This window comes from Triplophysa dalaica, chromosome 21 (assembly GCF_015846415.1).
Source record: "Triplophysa dalaica isolate WHDGS20190420 chromosome 21, ASM1584641v1, whole genome shotgun sequence".
Classification (NCBI taxonomy): domain Eukaryota; kingdom Metazoa; phylum Chordata; class Actinopteri; order Cypriniformes; family Nemacheilidae; genus Triplophysa; species Triplophysa dalaica.
In genome coordinates, this window is record NC_079562.1 from 2,417,890 (window position 1) to 2,434,291 (window position 16,402).

The following is a 16,402-nucleotide window of genomic DNA, read 5'->3' on the forward strand; positions in this document are numbered from 1 at the left end:
GAAGAAACTAAGAGATTCCAATCCAGTTGCTGTTGAATTTCAACAAAATCGAACCTCAGGAGTGACATAAAGTCATCAAGTAGCAATGTGAACGACTGACAGCATGACCAGACACATGAAAACTGTGATTCAAATCCAGTTTATCACACAAACAATTGTGTTTTTGCAGTATTTGAGGTCTGAACAGTACAGAGCATCGTTTCTGTTATTTTGACCTGTTTCTCCAGTTTATATTTTCTGCAAATGAATGCAAACTGAAACAATCGTTTTATTTGACATATGGGAGAAATATTAAAAGCAGTTCACAGAATGAAACAAAAATGATCATTTTAATCCAAACACATACAATAATAATATAATAATCTTCTTAATAATAAAACACGATTTTTACTAAATCGTGTGTTTAATAACACGTACATCAACTTAGAGCATGTGTGTCAAAATACACAGAGCTGTGGGGCTGATGCAAGAAATAAACCTCCAATCATTTCTTGTTTTCTTTCCATTCTGAAAAAGTGACAAAATCCTTAAAAAAGACATCTGCTCTCCTAAACTCTGTCTCTACCAAAGTTACGTAAGAGTTGAGTAACACCGTAGTCTACTGCAATGTTACCTGCCCTCATTTGCATCATTTTTAGTGCACCACTGTGTCACTTCTGCGTCTGGCAGACTCTTCCAGCGTCTCCTTATGCCGGGCCCTTGAGAGTCGGATCGTGTGATAACACTTTGAAATGATAGTTTAGCCCGGGAGAGCACTTGACACGCAATCTACTCCCCCCTCAGATCGACATGCAAAGCAAGCTCGGAGCAGGGTAAACATCAGCTCGGGACGCAGAGAGATCCTGAGGAAAGAGTGCCCATCACACGCCAGGATGAAGGAAGGCATCCGGTCCAGCGCACAATTACCACTCTGTCCATCACGGCTCTCATCACCGGAGGCCTTTCTCACTCAGCGCAGACGCATTTATTCTCTGCTTGCCCTGTCTTGTGTATTCAGACCTGACAGCTGTAAATAGACAACGGGTAATGTATTGACAGTATAATAAAGAGTGTTGGCACTGGATATAAATCAAGCGGCGCTGTATGTTTGCTTGTTGTGGGCGACTCTCACCTCTCTGTCATATTAATAGTTTTCCAAATGAGACGGTGAAGGTGTCAGGGGAAGGACGTCTGGTGTTCCTACACACATAGAAAACAAAAGTGAGCTTCTGCTCTTTGATCTGCTTGAGCAGAGTAACGGTACGGTGCGCAATGCACTCTTCCAAGGAGGAGTTTGCTCCATGTCTGAGATTTACTCACCCTCACTTGTGTGGCATTGCTCTCTTTCTTCACAGAAGGATGTTTATGGAGCCCTCATTTATGTAAAACACCATAAAAATGCATACAGCTCTCAAATGTATGGGAAAAAACTGCATCAAGATATTTCAGATTCTCCGTTCTAGGCGAAGATTGAGCACCCGAGTTTGGAATGATACGAGTATGAATAAATAATGACGGTACCTTCGTTTTTTGGCGAGCTTTCGCTTTAAACTTTCAGCGTGCTTTTTCACAGATGTTTTTATTCAAGATGGGTCTGTCTGAGACATAGGTTGACCTTCACAACAGAGACAAAAGCGCAGCAGCGGTGAGGCTGGACGGAGAATGCTTGACAGCTTACATTTAAGGAGATCACAGCAACCTTGGATGTGTGCAGTCATCACACCAAGGACTTTACAGATCCAGCATCCATACATATGTTTAAAACAACTCCGAGAGGAGACTGAATGTTTGTTAGACTATTGCAATACATGGGAATATATTAGCTGCATTGGCTTTTCATTTTGGTAATGTGTGATAATATGCAATACTGCTGTTGAAAATATGTGCAACTTTTACGGTTGATCATATTAAAAAAACCCACAACCAAAATACAATATACAATAATACACAACTTATGATATTTTTATGAAATCTCAACCATTTCTCGTAATGAGATTCAATGGTGTACAAATGGAAACTTTTATCAAAGCCTACCGTGTATTTTCGGGTACAAACTGACCCAGAAATCTCCCAAATGTGTCCGTTAGAGTTTCAGGAGAGATCTCAAGAATATCTCAAACTGAGCTTGGAATTTCAAGTCTGCAATCAAAAGTCAATATTACTGAAATTCTCAATTTGAATTTAGTCAAATTGACCTCAATTCAGATAATTTTACCTCTTCAATCTACATTTTACACCTTCATACTCTTCATGTGTTGAGCAATTCATCTCATTTATTTCCTAAAAAACAAAGTCTCCATAACAATTTTTGGTAAAACATTGATACTTTAACTTAAGTCTTCAGAGTTTTTGCTCTAGCTGTCTTTATTCAACGTTGTTTCCCTTAGGTTCTGTTTTACAGCTTTTTGCGTCTGTGTACTGGGCGGTTATGTTTTATTAATGATATTCACAGTCTTTCCTCTTCTATTTGTATGATTCCTCTAAAGTGTATCCAAGCAACCCATTATTTTGAAAAGTCCGCCGCATAACAGCTTTGTTGGCACCCCCGACAGCTTATTAGCGCCATAACCATGATTTGGAGTATATTGGAAGCGGATTCACCATAATTACATCTTCTCGCTCTTTCAGCCCCCTGTTGTTTTATCTGAGTGAAAGATAGTTTTACACGTTTTTCACTTGTTCCTCTTCAATCCATAAATATGTTATTAAAGAGATTTTTCCACGGAGTGTCTTAATGTGATAAACGGCTGAATATGTGCCAAACAAGTTATTGCCAGAAACACTATAGCAGCCAGATGGCTGGCCTTTTTTAAATGAAAAAGGAAAATGGATTGAGATGTAACAACACGACGAGGACCCAAAATATGTGTGTTTTACTATTTAATATGGGCTGTTAATTGAGCGAGTGTTTTTAGCACATACCCGATTTTATAATATTAGCAGTAATGGTGTAACCTGTGATAACATCTTTGAGTTTTGACATCTGATGCCTTTAGCATCTACAGTAACAACACTGTGTGATATATAAGGTTCGTTGTCATGTCAGTTTTATGTTTGTTTTGAACTTTGTAAAGTATTATTTTATCACTTGGGTAGTGTTAAATTATGCATGTCCTATGGTTCGACATAGCAAAATTCTGAAAACAAGCTGTTAATTATATATTATTTTATATTATAATTTATATTCTATATGGCTTTCCTGTAGCTCAGTGGTGAGAGCATTGCGTCAACAACGCAAGGTTGTGGGTTCGATCACAGGGGATTGCACTCACCAATGTGAAGCATAATGCAATGCAAGTCGTTTTGAATAAAAGCGTCTGCCAATTGCATGAATGTAAATATCATTTAACAATCTCAGAGAGATTTAATTTAACTATCATCTTTTTTTTTATTTCACCATAGGACACACTTACTGTTGTCCATCCATGCATACAAAACTGGCTATTTCGCTACATAGTATGCAAAAACAAGTATTCAAAAAATACCCAGATCTTCAGCATGCATCGGATGGACGTCTTTTCATCCCGTTGGGCCACATGTTAAACCACCAAATCAAAAAGTGAGTGAATAAAAAATTTGTAAATGTATCCCAGGTACCAAGATATGACCAACAAACCCACATTATGTGGAAATAAAGCGTGTTTCCGAGTCACTTACATTATTAGGATAGACAAATCAAAATGTCAATGTCACTGCTATCTATAAAAGAAAACTCATTAGATTTCTTTCCTGTGTTGATGTATTTACTTGAGGCGAAGTTTTCTTTAAACATGTGTTTAGTTTACAACGTGCTATTTCCTATTGGTATTTAGCAGTATGTGACATTTGAGGGAAATGACATGTCATTATGGAGAGCGTTATATAACACAAAAATAGACACAAGCTTTGCTTCAAGTCGTCCTTAAGCAGCGCTCGTTCTCCCAAGCTATTTCCACACTCTTGTGAGTATCATCCAGCTGCATAATTTGTTTTCTTCTCCTTCCAGTTTTAGAGGACTCCAAGCTGCGTTCCTCGCATCCACAAAGCAGCTGTCCCGAGATGGCGCTAAACTTTCCAACGCTTCAGTTCAAACCATTTACAAATGACACGTGGCTGGCTTTAAGCGTACGCGCTCAGCTATGTAATGAGAGGCGGCTGTACGAACGACTGATTGTCTCCCACAGTCAATGTATTCCGCGGGGAGGCCAGAGGGTTAAGATCTCCGTACCGCAACACCTGAGGCAGCTGGTTGAACCCTCTCGGCTGTGGAAGTTGTGGCAGGAGTTGGCTCCTGATTGAGCTGAGCTTTCGTGCTCCGTCATTATCGTTAAGCAAACTGCTGTCTCCCGGCGTAATGAAGATCGAAATCGTTCGAGCGGGACATTATGAATGAGGCAATCAAAATTGAAGTGTCGCCCTCTTCAAACTGATTTCACGAACGGGTCACATTTATTTGTGCTTATGAATGTGGCAAATTAACACGCGCGTACCTTCGTTCCGTCGCGTAATTGTCCTTTTATCGCAAGTTGTTGTAGCAACTCGAAGCTTTGCCGTTTTTAGCCTAACGCTATGTGCAATTTATCAGATCCACTCTGAAGACGTCTCACTGTTGATTAATAATTGTTGGAAGCATATTTTCACGTTCCTCAACATTCTCTTGTTTTGTCTGCTATGTGTTTACAATTACGACGTATCCTACGTGAATAATATACTCGTCAGCGCTCGGAACAAAACCGATATTTCAGATACTCAAAAGCACCTGACCACAAATCGACAATCTGGAGATGGGTTTGGGGATATGGCTACTTGAGTTAGTATTGAACGGTTTGAACACACATTCACAATTAAGTGCCACAGCTTTTTGTGCGAATTTCTCACAAGGCCTTAATGTGGCACATAGTGTTAGTTAAACAGGCACGTGTAGAACTGGGAAGCTGAATGATAGCACATCCAGTTTAATAGCAGAGAGACATTTCCAAGGTAACTCTTGAGGACTGATGTCTGTTATCGCCGCAGTAACACAATGATGCACGATAAATATTTACAGCGTGACCGTTTGCTTGCAAAAGCCGGGCCTGCACAAACCTGCATATATATACAGTATATATATTTCCACATCCTCATTTTTTTATTTAATTAAGATGAATAGAGATTCGATTCAATTAAGCTTGAATAGTGGTCATCATAGAGCGCTGGATGCTACAAATGGCTTTTCCCAGGTGTCGGTCGATAAAAGAACACGTTCATAAAAACATATTTTCAAAAACATGCTAATGATTTGGACCCTAGAGGTTTTTGCCGTGTAACTCTCTCAATGTCATAATAAAAGAAGCTCTGGCTCCCAGCTTGGTTTGAGTGAGAGTCAGAGGTCAAGTGTTTGAAGAAAAAAGCTGAGTGAAAATCTCTATTGCACGGAGAAGGGCAAGGCAGACTGTCACTCTTTAACAGTTAGCAGAGGTGGTTCAAGGTCACTCCTTGACATCTCAAAAGCCGGCTGTCTTTTTTTCATCCAAACCAGGTGAGGAATAGTATTCCAGACTGTGTTGGTACATAAAATATTTGCTTCTTATAAGACCTGTGGAAATGTGTCTTGGTTATTATAATGTCATTGTTAAATTAAAGGGCGAGTTTTAAGATCTACACCATAAGCATATTATTAATTTAATAGGAAGGGAAGGTTTAAATTACACGCCTGACTTTAATGTCACACCCTTCAAATAAAGTTAGCAGAAATAATATCCCTACCTAAGTAGTTTAACTCACTCACACTGTGCGCTGACAGTAAAAAATTACTGCGTCGTAAAGTTGACATTTAAAGCAATGCACAAAAACTGTGCTTACAATGCAGATAAGATTACACTCAAAACAAACGAAATCGTGTAATTTATATGTTTTGGCTTTTATCTTTATCGAAATGTACATGAATAAACCAGAATTTAAAATAAAAAATCACACTCCGAGCATGTGCAACCGCGCCAATTCTTCCGCATCACGTGAACGACATCCAAAGTCTGACAAAAATGAATTTAATCATTCCACCATTTTTGAGTTAAAGTAATTTAATCGCTTAGACATTCAAATATCGCCATTTTTAACGAAACATTAAAAAAAAAGTTTAATAATGTAAAGGCAACAGGTTGTCAAGGCAACGTCCCGGGTAGGTGACGGAGGAGAGCTTCTGGCGTGCAGGTTTTGTATCGCCCTATTTTTTTTGGATTCCGCCGTAAATCACGTAATCACACATTTATCAGGTAAATTGCTTTGAAACATTTGTATTTGCGTTTAATGTTTTTGAATTTTAATGCTAATTTACGTCAACATGGCACTGACGTGATGCATGAAAGTTAATCCAGATTTCGGTTAAATGTGAACTAAACGACTAAAAGGTGTTTTGAATGAGGGGAGTGTTCTGTGGGGGAAGTGACGTCAGTGGACATCTACGTAGGTCATGTATATTTTTGCATTTGCCAGAGGCTTTTTTAAAAACATCATTTTATTCTGTGACAAAATGTCAGAAAAAGTTGCGATGGCCATTCTTTACGAAACTTTATCAAACATTATACTTTAAGTGCATTTCATTCGGAAAAATATATGAAGAGTTTGCTTCCAAAGCGAGATTTAATTTTTTTTCATTTTAAGATTTTTCAAAAATATAATTTTTTTATTGTGCATCCCAATTAGTGTCAATCAAACTGATTTATGCCATAATAACTACAAAAATGCAGCTAACTAATGTAATAAAACACAAAGAAAACATGATTTTTGTCATCTCAACATCTTATTTTGGGACCAAACTCTTTACACATAATGCAACAGTAAGTACTGCATACAAAATAGCGTCTTTAGAAGGTTTAGAAATACAAAATGTCGAGATTCTTTTGTCAGTTTTTGAAATGATAAAGCAGCCTAACCCCTGAAATGAAGGTGACTGCCTCAGAGATTTTCAGTGATGTTTATAATGTTCCCCATGTGTAGTGAAGCTCGCGTCCCTGGAATTGACTCCTCAAAAACAGATTAGTGTGGGTTGACCGCTTCGGAAAATTGCTGACCTTTCCCACCTTGTAGCGACTAGCACGGTAACATCTGAAGTGGCCGATGAAGTTTAATTGTCCAAACATTCATTCTTCCATTAACAAAGTGCAGAGTCGCCTCTAATGGAGCGAGGGTCGGGAGGACCCTTCTGTCCGTCTCTTTATGCGGGAGCTCCCTTCAATGCAGCGACACGTATTCAGATAAACACTTTGTAGACTTACTCTGATGTAAAATCTGATCAGATGTGTCCAATTCAGAGCTGTTATAAAGCAGATAAAGAGTGGGTTTGTTCGTACGTGTCTTGGGTACGGGAAACGGTTGTTCTGCTTTCTTTGACAAGTAACATAGATTCTTTTAAATCAAAAAATTAAATAAACTCTTTAATTGTTATGCAGAAATGACCGTCCTTAAATGGCCTTTTTATGTGGTGACGAACATGACACAAAGCATGTCGAAGACTTGGCAAGTCATGGCAATTGTTTTGACCTGCTTTAACAAAACATCTTTGATGGTTAGCTCGCTCTCAATATTTATAGAGCTTCTCTTTCTCTCTTTTCTCTTTCTTACTCTCGTGCGTAATCAGTGTGCTGTTCAACCATCCATCTGCTGGTCCGAGGTTGTGTTAAGCTGGCCACAGCCAGCCGGGGCTGCGATGGAAACGGTGATTATCACAGTTGGACGCCCTCTTAGATCAAGTCATACCGGACCTTTGGTGACCTAGCAGTTTGTCTTTCTCTCGCTTTTTCTGTCTTTTCTCTGTTTATCTGAGCCGGGAGGAAGGGCAGCTGAAGTCAGTCTCCATTCGAGCATGAGAGAAATTATGGCTTACTGAAGACCGCTCCTTGACTACCTCAAATTTACTCACGTCCGACAGGGGTTGATGGGTCTTTGCTCTCTATTCCCTTCTGTTCGTCTTTCCATCCATTCTTTTCTTTAGAGGGCAGGTTGAGTCAAAAGAGAATAAACTTGTTTTGTTAAACCTGGTTGAAATGCTGGTCGGTTTTTCTGTGCTTTTGGAGGTGAGGATGAGTTGGGCATTGGCAGGCTGCCTTCAGGGCAGAACCGTGATCAAAGACTGGACCATGGGTCAGGAGCAAAAACAAAGCTTGGAGCATTGAAGTCAAAAATGTGGTTAGCGGAATAGACAGACAGAGATGTTAAGAGAACAGGGTCACGTGGAGGCCACAGATATCAGGTGCGGTTTAATACATGCTCCATTTGCTGTTTATTTCATGTATATTGCAGAAATTGAGCTCTAATCTGAATTCTTGCCATACGTTGTAATACAATTTTAGCAGGTTATCTATAAACCAAGCTGAGTTTAAATAAGGTGGAAAGTTTTACAGTGAGCACTTCTAAAAAAGGACTGTTCAGTAGATTTGAAAAGTTAGTAGTATCATATCTTTGACAGATATACAGACACTAATGCAGGGATAATGCGATGATGTATTGTGTGCTAAAGATTTGATTTCCCACAACTGCACGCTAGTGTTGTCACGGTACCAAAATTTAGTCGGTGCCAATACAAGTAATGTTCCACGGTTCTCGGTACCAATTTCGGTACCAAAGCAAAACACCATTACATAATTGAAACACAATTTTATTAATAAGCCTCATTGTTGATAAAAACCTATAAAAAGCAATGCCATTTTGTATACAAAGCTTTATAATGCTGATGAACATCATCCAAATTCGACTGCTGTAACAGACAAATTTAATAAATACCAAATACACATTTATATATGATTACTTACATTAAGTTAACTGTATATAAAAATAATAAATGCAACAGATAGATTTCTCTTTGGTTTAAATTTGGCTTTTAATAGGTTTAATCTATCCAAGAATATATTTTTTCAGACTTATTGATTTTAACAGCATACTCACACATCGATTGTTTTCTAGCACATAGATTTCTGATATGTAAAATAAGTAGGTCTACTGTAAGTCCTCCCATTTATTTTAACCTTTTGCAAAAGAATTAAATAGTTAATAAGGACACTTGACTGGATTAGCATTGATGCTAAGAAATTAACACACAAACAGGGACGTTTACTTTAACATTCATAATGCAACCGCTAACAGAATCCGAAACTTACCGCTTCAACTCGTTCATATAAATCTAGATGTTTCCTCCTTTCACCACACAACTTCGTTTTCTTCTTGATATTGCTTAAATCTGAAGTATTTCTGTGCACAGCTGTGCACATCCTTTGTATATCGTAGACGCGCTAATCCGCTCATCACGTTTTATTGCATCTATTAAAAGTTTCCGGTCGGTGTGGAGTCGAAAAATGACTCCTGCCAAATTTTGACTCGCCCATTTCTCACTAACATTAGGTGTTAAGATTTGGTGTCAGCGAGGGGTTAGAATAAGCTAATGCCCTAGCAGTTTCAATTAGGGGAGTCGCAATCTTTCAGGGATTCACATATTCGGCACAAAACCTGCAATACCCGGTTGTGAGAATTAGGTACAGCCTACTTTTTATTCATAGGTACCGACTTGGACCCGAAGTACCTGGACCTTTGACAACACTTCTGCACGCTTTCAGACAGCTCGACAGCTTTCGTAAATAATCGTACTTCTGTATCTATCTTTAATAAATGTGATCAAACTAAATAGTTCTCAAAGATATGAAGTATGCAGTACTACTCTACAGTTGTTCAAGATTAATAAATGGCGGAAACTGTGTGCGTTACCTCCGCTTTAACTGGCACCCATTACCTTGCATTAGATTTTTGTCCATACTATAGAAGTGAATGGGTGCCGGCGCTGTTACCAACATTGGTCAGTTCTGTGAAATTTCTTCTTGAAATGACATGATGGTGAATAAAGGATGACAGAATTTAAATTTTTGGATGAACTATCACTTTAAGTACCAACAACTATTAATAACAACCTTTGACTTACCAGCCTAGATCCCTGGCCACCAATCCACATACTGGATCATTGATCCGAGTGTCCTGTACAAATGTTTTCGAGTTTCCGCAGTCTTTTCTTTCGTACCCCAGTGTGTGACAGAACTGTCCTTTTTCAAGTAAGTGGCTTGCAGTGCAGCCATCTGCTACGAAGACCTCATCATTCCGAGACGCGGTGGGTTGTTTGTTAAAGCTAGATTTTGCGAGGCGAATTATCTTATAATATATTCAAAACACCCGCAGTGTTATGGAATAACCAGATAATTGAGGGCAAAGAACAAAACTACATCCTGTGGTCTGGAAAAAACATTTTGTCACCTACTGCATCGCTGTGAATTAATAACACGTATAAGACGACTAATATGATATTCAGAGCAGTGTTGTCTAATTTAGGTCTGACAATGTTTTTCACTGGCACATTCTTAAAGATAGATCAATTCCCCCTTTTGTTCAATAATTTAATGCTTTGAGAAACAAAGGTACACCTACAGCAAAGAGACTGTCAGGTGGGTTTGTCCTGGGGTGAGGGGGGAGTGTTTTGGGGGTATGGATGATGTGATTGCTGCTTTCTTTGATGACTCTAGAATAATACGATACAATAAAAAGTATGCAATCAAACAATGACGATTGTTCATATTGATATGTAAATATCATTTCCTTGTGTTTTCCAAAAGAAAATCAGATTTTCCACCCAAACCCGGCTATTCCGCTTCTCTCTTCTATGATGGGTATTTGAATACCATATTGTCTTTGCGTTTCTCTCTGTGTACATCCTTGTCAGCCGAGCTGGAACTAGCCGGGTCACGTAGACGCGCCTGCGCTCGAACCAGCTGTCAGCTGTGGGGTTTGGCTCCAGCTGCCGCGAGCCGTTCTGGGCCCGAGCTGCCGAGCTTTTTCTGCCGATAGTGCCTGGAAGCCGCAGTTATTCTCACAGATGCATAACTAGCATCTCGTGCTGCATTGTCTTTCTCACATTTGAGCGACGTCTGCGCTGCTTGTTAATTACAAATGCTTATTTTCATCACAGGGCGATGTATAATTATGTTTTTTTCCTGTTTGCATTGCACTCGCCATTGTAGACAAGCTTGACTTGAAATCATTGACAAATAATTTTAGTTTAAAGCCCCGCGATGAATGTGGCAGATGTTTCAGGCTACAGCCCTGTCTACAATACAAGTCTAAAACCTTAAATAAGGGTGAATCTTGTGAGAACATGTCCGGGACATACTGTATTACACCTTAAAAGAGGGAATACTTAAAGGTACAATGTGTAATTTTTTACACATCGTAGCATAATATTGTCTAAAAAAATTGAGCTGTTATGGGATTTCCATCCAAATGGTACTGTAATTTAATGGAAATGTCAGATGTTGGTCAAGTGATGTCCTCTTGACTTCATGTTACTGTTTATTTTCTATTACTCTTGTGAATACTTAAAGGTACAATGTGTAATTTTTTGGAAGATCTATTAACACAAATGCAATGTAATATACATAACTATGTCTTCAGAATTGTATAAGACCTTACATAATGAAAGCGTTATGTTTTTACTCCCTAAGAATGAGCTATTTCTTTCTACGTACATCTTGGTTCCGCTTTTATGAAATTTGCCATGTTATTTCTAAGGAAGCCCTAAACGGACAAACCTCTCTACAGAGCACGTTTCGTAAACACATTATCTACATCGCCAAAAAAGCGAAAACGTGAAGTTTTGTGTCAGCCACCGCAGTGCATCGAAAGAGAGTGGCGCAGTGGAGTGAGCCATTGGTTGCAATTTGCGACCTAACCACTAGATGCCACTAAATTACAATGGACCTTTAAGCCTGTTTCCATACTAGAAATTTTGGATAGCACATTGTACTCTAAAATTCCCTAATTCTTTTTTTTGGTAGGTGTATTTATTTTATATTCAGGATAAATGTAATAAAGCACAATAAATACTACTCTACCTTTTTCACATTACATTAACGTGACTTGAATTTTGCAAAGCAAAATATCTTACTGGTCTTTGGTAAAATATGTCCCAGACATGTTCTTCATATACATAAAAATATGGATACATGATTGCAGTTTTAGCACACCCACTGTACTGTTTCTTGGACATAAAGTTTAAATTGGTGCAAAACAACAGCTCACATATCTCACAGGTGCCAAAAAGAAATTATTTGCAAATTTGAGACAGGTGTGTTTATCCAAAGAGGTTTATAGTGAAGGAACAGTCCTGAGAACCTGGCCCTGTTTTGTTTACACCGGTTCCAGGTTTTAAACACAGCGTGACAGGCATCCCGCCAGGAAATTAGCTAAAGATAAACTTCGGCAAGCAGGTGAGCAGTTTCTCTCCGGACTGCTTGATTAATGCAGCCCGCACCGAGATCAAGCACAAAACCTACAGCGCTGAAAAATAGCACACAATAATACTGCTAACGTCATTAAATGCCAGATTCGTTCTAACTGGTCTGAAATATGGTTCCTGGTTTTAGATGCCTGTTGGGGAAATTATGTCAAAAATAAAGACAGTTATATATAAACAGCATAATATTGTCTAAATAAGTTGAGCTGTTATGGGATTTCCATCCAAATGGTAATTTAATGGAAATGTCAGATGTTGGTCAAGTGATGTCCTCTTGACTTCATGTTACTGTTTAATTTCTATTACGGTTAAATGTTACTGATGAACACAAAGAAAGATATTTGGAAGAATGATTTCAGACTGATTTAGCCACCCATTGACTACCATAGTAGGAAAAAATACAATGGTAGTCAGAAGTTCAAAAAATTTGGGGTTCAATGGGGGACAAAATCTGTCTGGTTATAAGGCATTCTTCCAAATATCTTTCTCTGTGTTCATCAGAACAAAGACATTTATACAGATTTGGAACAACTTGAAGGTGAGTAATTTAAAAATTTAGATTTTGTGATTTTTAATACTGCATTCGTATCCTTGCGTGTTTTCTGAATACAACAAGTAAACATTCAAAACACATCCGTAACACTCATGTATTCAGGCATTAGGGATTATGGGAAAAATCCCAGCGATATTTCAGTCCAAATCCAGCCGACAGCAATCAAATTTCCAAATGCCTTTGGTAGCGAGCGCGCTCCTCTCCAGTGAGTTTTGAGATAGCCGTTCACAGCTGTTTACTGTATGATTACTGTGGGCCGCCACAGATGTTCTTTCCAACCTGTGTTTTGTCAGTGTGTATGCTAGTCAGTGTTCAGTGAACATGAGCGGTGAGAAAAGCTTTGATATTCTTAGATAATCAATACGGCTTCCCTGCAGATTAATATGCAAGTTGCGATGTGACCCTCTTTCGCCTTTAGCTTGCAGTCGGGCGTCCCGTGCTCCTTTCCCATGCTCATTTGCTCAAAACCCATAAGCTTTAAATCTTGAAAGGAGGGAAGTAATTAATTAAATATGACTGAAAGTAGGAGTTGAAGGTGCTAGTTAGGCACACTTTGATGTGTTTATTATTCCAGGTTGAATGTACTTACTTGAATTCATAGGAATGAGTGCTGTCGCACCATAGGACACATGGTGGTGCCATGTGTTACACAAGATGACTAAGGTGATATTTAAAAAAATTATGTTCGTTATTTAAAGGAGCAATGTGGAGATTTTAGCGGCATCTTGTGGTGAGGTTGCGAAATGCATCGACATCTCCCCCCTTCCTTTCAAAGCGCTATTGCAACTGACACAGGACAAACATGTAGGCATGTTACGCTTCTTTCCCGAAGGAGATAACATATTTACAAAATGCGCTCTATGGAGAAGTTTGTCCGTTTAGGGCTACTGTTGAAACAACATGGCGAATTCCATTATAGGGGGACACGCGCTGTATGTAGATTGAAAAAGCTCATTCTAAAGGAGCAAAAACATAACGGTTCATTACGTCTTTATCTCATAAGTCTTTATACACCTCTGAAGACATAGTTTTGCATTTCCGTCAATAGAGAATGTGAAGCTAACGTCACCCCCACATGTTGCGGTGGCGCCGCCATCTTGGGAGGATAATACTCCACTGCTATTTCTTTTTTGATATGTACCATTGCTTGTTTTGTTTGATTTATGGAGAAATCGAAAGTGAAAGAACCACAAGCTTTTTCTGAATGACTCGGCGTAATGCTGTTGCCGTTTTTAACACAGCTTAATAAGTTATATAATTAAGTATTTATATATCGTTACAGTATATTTCCTAATTCCTAATCAATTTGAAAAAACAAAAACTGAATTGAACACACTGGCAGCCATCCTCCCAAGATGGCACAACTTTCAATGCGGCGTGACATTGATTAACAAGCTCTAGAGATCCTCCAAAAAATAACACAGAGGACCTTTAAATAAAATATCATCATAGATTATTTCATTCAACATATCTTTGTGCTTAGCTATTGAATTAGATACTTAATTTTGTCTTAGAAACAAGTTTTAGAGCGTTCCAAATTAGGCATCATAAATGTTAAGTTCACTTATTAGTCCACGCCTATATAAACTGGAGAGAGTGCTTAAGAACAAACCTGTTGTTTAATGCTGTATTCACGTCGAGTCACTATCATTTTAATTATGAGATGACTTGGAGATTCCAGAAAGAAAGAAGCTATTCGTAGTCATGGCAATGTCAGAATAGATCCATGTGCAGGTTTGTTGTTCATAGAAATGTTTTATTAATAGTATTCATTCATTCACTACATACAGTATGCAAAAAAGTGCATCAGGCAACAACTAATAGAAAACAGTATGGTGGATTGAAATATGTCTAGAGAAACCCATACATCTGGTATGATATAACTGAGCGCATCATTTGTTTTACTTTAGTGCAGAATTTGTGGTGTAACATATTAGAACAATAGACGTTTTATATTTATAAGTCGGCAATGATTTTTAAGTGAGCAAAGAACGCCTGTGATGCTGGTTTATCTCCACAGCAGACGCTCTCTGTGACCCATTTCTGCCTCAACCAAGTGGCACGATGCCTCTCTTGACTGGCACCGGCTCAGAAGTGCCTCCTACCCACTCATGAGTCACACAGGATGAGAGGAGGCAGAAGTCTGACAACCTCATTTCAACCTCACCTGCTTAAAAGAGTTAGCACGGTGTCTTTATACCGATGTGAGACAGAGTTCATGACTCCCGCTGTAATGCCTCAGGTTGCCATTTATACGCGGGAGACTCTAGACCACAGCTTGGTTTTTAAGTGTGACGAAACAAGCCCCACTGGATAGAAACTTGGGGTATCGGGACTGTCTGTGGATGCCGTAGGGGCACCTTTTTTACGTTTCACGCTGTTGTCCAAGCACCAACAGGTTTATGATGCAACCGGGGTCGTGCGGGGGTCACAGACATGCTATCAGCACTAAACTCAGACGAGTCTCAGAACGGGAAGAGTACGAGCGCTAATAGGATTTCAACTTCCTTTCATTCAGTGTAAAGAGTTCTGTTTTGAGAGTGTGGGTGAGCGTGTGAGCCCAGACACACAGAAGGCGTATTGCGGAAGATTCTCTGTAGGTTCTGCTGGCGTTGAATAACATTTCAAAATCTAGTTTATGAAACATGCGTCTTAAAGGGAAGTGAGCCGATGAGCTGCTTTTTAAAGGAAACATACGGTTTGCAAAAGAACCTCGCTGGGAATTGTATGTTCGTAGTATTTTCTCCTCTCATGAGGTTTCGTTCATGTCCGGAACGGTGCCAAAAGTCGAATATGAGCAATGAGGGTTGATCATTTAGACATGAATATGCCAGACATGTAAAACTTTCAATGTAAAAACTTTCAATGCGTGTCATTTTAGAAATAACTAACTTTTATGTTATTCATATTTTATCTGATAACAGACAGCAATTATCGAAACATCTCTACATCATCCAATACAGCCCATATTTCATAAGCATTGTCTCTTTTGTGAGAGCACAGTAATGAAATGCTTAATTAAACTCTCGTCTCTCTCATTTGTCAAAATGAGCAGCTGCCGACTGACTGGCTTTTGCCGTAAAATTATTGTGATCTGCGAAAGCCGTCTTGCTTCTCAGCTCTGGGAAATGGGGCATTTCAAAGGTTAACCTCCACAGACTGTGCAAACTTTATCCCTAGCCAATTCTAAAAATTACTACTGTCATTTTGTACAGACTCTCTGTCTTTCTTTCTCTCTCTTTTTATGCAATGAATAATCCAAACACTGTGCTGAAGAAGTAGGAAAATGCTGCCCCCTAGAGACTATTGGAGGAACTTCTTTAAATTTAGAATTTAAGAGATTGCAATTAATCAACCCTCTAGTTTATTAAGTTAAATTATTGGGAAACAGTTCAACATTTTAACATGATCAGTGAGGTTTTAAATATGAACCAATGCAACAGTAATGAAACTTGTATGAGAATTATGATCTAATTAAATCTACTAATTGTTACCAGTGTTACTATACAAGACTAATGTCATCTAATAGCCACATAATGGAACGCTACTGGGTGTTCATTCGTTCATTTTATTCGTAGGAAGTTGACTCT

General features: G+C 38.8%; 1 long non-coding RNA gene across 1 annotated transcript; it reads right to left on the reverse strand.

Moving 5' to 3' along the window:
- Window positions 1-250: 250 nt before the first annotated feature.
- LOC130410382 (uncharacterized) lies at window positions 251-5,470 on the reverse strand. Its single transcript, XR_008905004.1, has 2 exons — window positions 1,112-5,470; window positions 251-1,006 (listed from the first exon to the last, which is right to left on the reverse strand). It is a non-coding gene; the product is annotated as an uncharacterized LOC130410382 (long non-coding RNA).
- Window positions 5,471-16,402: the final 10,932 nt, after the last annotated feature.